This window comes from Meriones unguiculatus, chromosome 5 (genome assembly GCF_030254825.1).
Source record: "Meriones unguiculatus strain TT.TT164.6M chromosome 5, Bangor_MerUng_6.1, whole genome shotgun sequence".
Lineage (NCBI taxonomy): Eukaryota > Metazoa > Chordata > Mammalia > Rodentia > Muridae > Meriones > Meriones unguiculatus.
The window spans coordinates 27848148-27855141 of record NC_083353.1 but is presented as its reverse complement, the minus strand read 5'-3'; the positions used below and the strand labels follow the sequence as shown (position 1 = coordinate 27855141).

The following is a 6994-nucleotide window of genomic DNA, read 5'->3' as shown; positions in this document are numbered from 1 at the left end:
TATGACTAAATTATAGAGAATTTTTTGTGGTATTGGAATATAAAATCAGAAAAACATTTTTCTAAAACATGCTTATTTTTAAATGGTAAAGAGATCTAAATCTAGTTTTCCTTCGTCATGAGACACTAAGAAAACAGTAATAAATCAGCAGAACAAAACATAAAGCTCTTTCTGAGGGTAAAATTAGTATTGATTAGTGGGAAACAGTTTCGAAAGAAGTAAATATCTTGTACTAACGTGAACTCCAGAATTGACTTAGGTTACCATAGCCTACAAATTTAATAATTAGTGCTTAATTAAAAATTTTTACTGGCTTAGTTGCTAAATAATTTGTATAAAAGTCCAAGTGGGTTACATAGTAATGGGAAGAGGGACTGCCTCTGACATAATCTGATTGGGCTGCTCTTTGATCACCTCCCCCTGAGGGGGGAGCAGCATTACCAGGCCACAGAGGATGAAAATGCAGCCACTCCTGATGAGATCTGATAGACTAAGATCAGAAGGAAGGAGAGGGGGACCTCCCCTATCAGTGGACTTGGGGAGGGGCATGCGTGGAGAAGGGGGTGGAAGGGTGGGATTGGGAAGGGAGGAGGGAGGGACTTATGGGGGGATACAAAGTGAATAAACTGTAATTAATAAAAATAAAAATAAAAAATATGCAACAGAAAAATCAGTAGATTTTATTTCACCATGATAATGTATTGTATAGATAGTAGTATTTGAGCCTACAATAACGACCATTGAACTGATATAGTTTTGATTAATAAATGAGCACATAGATGACAAGTTAAAAATAGATCCCTTTTGGGCTTTATTCTTTTTAAAGTAGTAATGACTTTTATCTTTCTTGCAAATTTTTACAAATGGAATAAACAGATTACCTATAGTTCCATCATATATAAAGAAACATCATTAGCATTTGTGTATGTAATAAAATTCATTTCTGTTTTTCAAATATTATATTTTATTTTTTATAATGTATTCACTTTACATCCTGATTGTAGCCCCCTCTCTCATCTCCTCCCAGTCCCACTCTCCCTCTCTCTTTTCCTCCTATTCTCCTTCACTAGTCCACTGAAAGGGGGAATCCTCCTCCTCTATTATTAGACCCTAGCTATCAAGTCTCATCAGGACTGCCTGGATCCTCTTCCTCTGTGGGCAGCAAGACTGAGTGTTTTCAGGTATTTTCAAATTAGACTGTTAGAGAAATTCTCAATCATAAATGTATGACTCTATACACACATATAAAATTAGTGAATAAAACTGAAGTGAAATTGATCTATGAGTTTGATCCATAAGGAGAGATATGAATATTTTCATTTGGCTTAACTTCCAATGGAAATTTAACATTTCCTTATATTAATGCAAACGTGAGAACAGTGACATAAATACAATACAAACACAACTTTGTATTGGTCTCTTGTTACTTTGGATTTCTCAAATTTTGATGATGATCACTGATTAAAATAATGCCAGTTATTAGGTGTAACACTCTATTGTAAAAGGAACTTTTATTTGTCTGGTCCAATTGCAAAGGGTTATTGCCTCTGTCTACTAACCTAGGCCTACTCATGGAAGCTTCTAGCCTCCATACAATCTAACCTACGCCTAGAATGTTTCAGCCTCTTAGACTCACTGGTTAATAAGCTTACCCTTTTTTTGTTCTTACTTAGCTCATGTGTTCTGGCTCAAAATTTTCTTATTCAATCTGGTTTTGCTTAAAATTAATTCCAACATTTTTTTTTCTTAAACTTTTGTCTCTTTCTCATTTTCTGTCTTGTTCCATCTTCACCTGTTTTATTTTTCTGAAATCTGTCTCTCTATTACTGTCCCCATAAAACTGCCTCTCCTTCTCTCTGAATGGCCTCTAGGCACCTTCCCTTTCCTGTCTCTTCTCCTGAGAGTTGGGTGTGTCCTGGTCTGTCAAGTCTTCCTCTGATTCGTCACTGTTTCTGCCACGCAATTAAACAACACTTTCAAACATAGACACTTCCTTCTACAAACTAACTTTACCTTCATGGCTTGGGATTGAAGAAATGTACCACCATTCCTGGACCTAAACTTTTCTTTACCTGAAATTTGCTCTATACTCAGCTGGCCTTAAACTCAGATCTACTTGTCCCTCCTTCCTGGATTAAGGCATGTCTGTATTCCAGCTGGATCACAGACATGTATTCCAGACCTAGAAGGTCTTCAGATGTGATCTCTTGCCAGAGCAGCCGTGTTCTAAATTAAAATTCATCTACAGCATGTCTTCCATATTCTTCCATCTGGACTTTTTATGAAGCTACAGTGACATAGGTGTCTCTTTGTCAATGACCTTTATGAGATTGTTGCATTGATGCATATAGTTCTACCAGATGGGCGGTAGAGCTCACACCTGTAATCCCATCACTCAGGGAGGCAGAGATAAGTGGATCTCTGTGAGTTCAAGGCCAACCTGATCTACAAAGTGAGTCCAAGACAGCCAAGGCTACACAGTCCAAACCCTGCCTCAAAATTAAAAAAAAAAAAATAGTTCTATCATCTTTGTGCCTCAGTATTACACAAGGGTGAAGAGCTAGAGGTGGGAAAGAGTAGTTTGTATCTTTAGGTGCTCTTTATTCCATCAGGAGGAACTAGGCTACAGACTTTCTACACTTTTCAGGCTGTAGACAGGAGTAATACAGGAAGTGACCCAGTGAGCATCATCTGGCGTGATGGAGGTTAGCCAACCCTGTCTCCTGGCTATGTATGACATCCCAGTGTCCAAATCCGTGTCAGAGGCGTGCAGTAAATTTTCTTCCTCTACAGTAGAAGTCCCACCCCATCAGCCCATGTACTGAAGTCCAAATCTTCCCTGGCTAGACAGTGGAAATGCCATTTGGAGAAGACTGACAAAAGCCAGCCTACCATCCTCAGGGTTGTGGGCACTTTGCATCAGAACTGGCCAGTCCTTCATCTTGATTATTTAACTCTGAATAATGATTTTAGAAATTTTAACATCATCCGTATGTCTTTTTGTGTAGAGCTTCTTGTACTACATGGTGATGTTTACTATAGGTTTTCTATTCTGTTTGATTGGTATATGTGTATATCTCTCTATACTGTCCAGTTTTAATTATTCAAGATACATATTGTTGAGGTCAGATAAACTGCTTAATCAATACTATTTTCATTTTCAAGAAAATGATTCTTTTTTTCTGCCACATAAAGTTTACATAATATTTCCTATCTCTACAAAAGTTCTGGCTAGGATACTGGAAGCATGACATTAAATTTATGCATCAACCTAAGGAGAATTTACAACTTTATTATGTTGTATCTTCCAAACCACAAACAGTGTTTTGTTATTTAAATAGTTCTTTAATTTATTCATCAGCACTCTAGTTTTCTACATATAAGGTTTATGTGTTTGGCTAAATAAAGTGCCTTTTTTTGTTTGTTTGAATTGGTATTTTAATTCTGACATTTACATATACATTGCCAGCATGTAGGAACAAAATACCTCCGTGTGTAGACAATAAGAAAAATAAACATGTTCTATTAGTCAGTGCTCTCTAAAAAAACAGTGCTGATAGAATGAATGTGTGTGTGTGTGTGTGTGTGTGTGTGTGTGTGTGATTTATTAGGTTGGCTAACAGGATGTAGTCCTGGTAGCCCAGCAAGTGCTGCCTCAAAACAAAAAGGCTGAGAATTTAGTAGTTGTTCATTCCACGTTGCCAGATGTCTCAGTGGCCCCTTTCAGGCTCTGCACTTCTGGAGGATTCCTGGACAGCCTCTCATTTTCAGCTTATGTTGGAACCTGAAGAAGCTGGCCCTCACAGGAAGGAGTGCTGCAGCACCAGGACAAACTTGGCAAGTGAGAACCCGAAGGCACAGTGCAAAGCTTTCTTCTTCCATGTCCTTTTAACAGAAGGTGCCACCCAGATTTAGGGTGTGTCTTTCTGCTTTAAATAATCTGATCAAGAAAATCCCTTAGAGAAATGTTCAGCAGCTTGGGTTTTAACTGAATACAGACGTAGTCAAGCTGACAACTAAGATTAAATATCACACAAAGATAAGCAAAAGTAAAAGAGGTATAGCTATAGATCCAGTGATTTTGCTAAATGTGCTATTTCTAACACATTTCTTTTAGATTCCATAGGATTCATGATATAGATCTATATGCAGGCGGACCAATGGATGGATGAGTGTCTTCTTTTCTAATCTGTTTGCTTTTGTTTCTTTTTGTTGCTTCACAGTATGGGTTAAACCCTTCAGTGCTATGAATGAAGGGATGACAGCAGGTATCTTCGCCTTGTTTTCTGGGAAAGCACACATTCTTTCCTCATTAAATATAACAAAGTGTGTTTATCAAGGCAAAGAAGTTGTCCTCTTAGTTTTTGGGGAGCTTTTTTAAAAAGTGGGAATTGAGGTAGTCAAGTGGTTTCTCCCACGAGATGTTATTATTATGTGAATTTTTTTCTCATTGCTTATCAACATGGAGGGTACCTTTAGTTTTAAGATATTTGCTAACCCTGAACACCTGGCATAAGCCACATTTCATCATGTTAAATAATTTCTTTTATATATCACAAATTCTATCTGTTTAATGTTTTCCTAAGGAGTTTGCCATGTGCTTTTCTGAATGATACTGCTTTTCTTTTTTTTTTTTCCTTCCTTTTTCCTTGTGACATCTGGCTGGGTTGGTTTGTTTGTTTTATTTTGTTTGATTTTATTTCTGGTCCAGAAGCTACACTCTTGAGAACTGGAGCAAATCCTTTTAGCTATGTATGTACTGAACAAACCAAATCCCGTGGTTGCGAACAAGTCTTTGTACTATTAAGTACAATATGAATAGGACATGGTTTTGGACCTGGTTAGGTGAATGGACATGGGAAACTAACATTACATCCTACCAGAACTGTCTTTTAAAGCTCTGTTGTGCCTAGTGGTGGTAAATATGTTAGTGATCATGTACTCACTAATATCGAATCATGACAGGTTTACCACAGAGTTAACATTTTTATCCAAGTCACCGTTCAGACAGGGTTCTTGGTGATGTGCTACTGCTTGTGAGCACGCCTCCTATCCGAACTGGCTGCCAAGGCACTGCAATGCCCTCTGCACGAGCTCGATTCACAGCTCTCATTCTGCTAAAGAACAGCAACATGTGCTGCAGAGTCAGGAACACGGTGCCAAGAGGCTCAGTCCATGCATCTGGCCTAGTCAAGATTCCGAGCTGTCTTCAGGATGGACGTTCTCTCTGTCCGAGCAGCAGCAAAAGTACTTGAGTTCGAGCGATGCAACGTGAAGTTTTAGGCTGAATGGTTACCAGCTTGCAGAGCGAGGCGAATACGTCCTTGGATAAATATCAGAAGTTAACCAAGAATGGGCACCCACCTGCCAGCTCCACCTTTAACCCGACTTCATCTGAGTCCAGTTTCCCTCAGAGCAGTCACTGCTCCGACTGCAGCCCAGGCTCACAGGGAGGACATCCTCCGCATGGACACCCAGCTTGTCAGACTCCTGGCATCAAGTGGGCTGGCCCGCTTCTTCTCCTCCAGTGCTGTGTGGTTGACTCCTGCAGGAAGTTCTGAAACCCAGGCTCTGCGCCGCTCTCCTCTCTAACTCTGTGGTCAATGTCGTCAGTGTCACTGTTAGCCTCCTCATCCCCTTCATCCAAGGTTCCCCGAGTCAGGATCAATTCAGAAGGGCCCAGGAGAGGAGATCTGCTGTCTTTGCCGGTCCCCGTGTCCAGGGCTACGGAGCCTGAGTGAGCTGTAAAAATCATCTAACCAGACTCGTGGATCAAGTCAGCTTACTGACGTAGGTAGTCTCTTGGTTCAAGGCATCCTGGGAAGCCTCAAAATCCTGCAAAGCTGTGGTCGATGATGTCAGTTTTGTTCATGACCACAATGAAAGGCAGCTTGGTTTTATACAAGATGCTGCACGCGTACAGCATATTGGACATGAAGGTCACAAGGGTAGTACTCCGTGACGTGTCCATGACATAGATGACCGCTGTTGGAAAGGAGGATGCCAGGGCCTCGGTGATGATTATCCCTGAAGCTGACCAGGTGAATACTTCAATCTGTCCGGCTGTGTCAATCCAGACATACTTGAACGTATGATGGGCCTTCTCAATGAATTTCATCACCTCATCAAATCTTGTACAAAGAGATTGAGTGAAGTCAATATGCCACCATTTGGCCCAAGTCCATACTGCTCCTTGACTTCATTATAATTCACTGTGTCACGACTATCAATATCGGCAGAAAAGGGGACTTGGTGCGCAGCTGGATCCAGCTTGATTACATACGGTGGAGAGCCTCTGTCACTCAGGTGTCCTGTGAGCCTGTGTACAAAGGCACTTTTCTCGGACCCTGCCATTACCAACACCAAGAGACACACAGGGAGCTGAGGGGCCCCAAAGCCTGGGGCTCAGCAGGACCCGCAGGCACCTCCACGCCTACACACATCTGCCTGGGTTTAAGAGCAGGTGAAAGCAGCTTCATTAAAATGAATTCAAATGTTTTCTTAGGTTTTTCTGGAAAAGAATGTATGAACTTGACATTACCGCTTCTTATGTATTTGGAAAGAATTCTCTAGTGAAATCTTTTTGGAGGCTTTACATTGTTAATTCCGTTTATTTACTAGGTAGAATGCTGTGAAAGTTACTTATTTTCTTCCAGATTCCCTGTGATGCTTGTGAGGTGCCAGGAGTTGGCCTATTTCAATCAAGTTGCCAGACTGGGGATGTATTCACAACATTCCCACATTTCATTTTCATGTCACTCATACATCTCTTATTTCATTCCAGGTGCCCATCAGCATGGTTATCTTTGGCTTCTCATTTTTTAAAATAAGTCTTATTAGAGATTTGCCAATCCCATTGATGTTTTTAATCACCGTTTCATTTCAGTGAGTTTTCTCTTCTTGTTTTTCTGTTTTAAAATTCATTGATTTCTGCTACTTACTATTTTCTTCCTTCTTCATACCCAATGTATATTTTCCATTACTATTTATTTAT

At 40.1% G+C, this 6994-nt stretch overlaps 1 pseudogene; it reads right to left on the bottom strand.

Moving 5' to 3' along the window:
- Positions 1–5482: 5482 nt before the first annotated feature.
- On the bottom strand, positions 5483–6443 carry LOC110553613 (GPN-loop GTPase 1-like; annotated as a pseudogene).
- Positions 6444–6994: the final 551 nt, after the last annotated feature.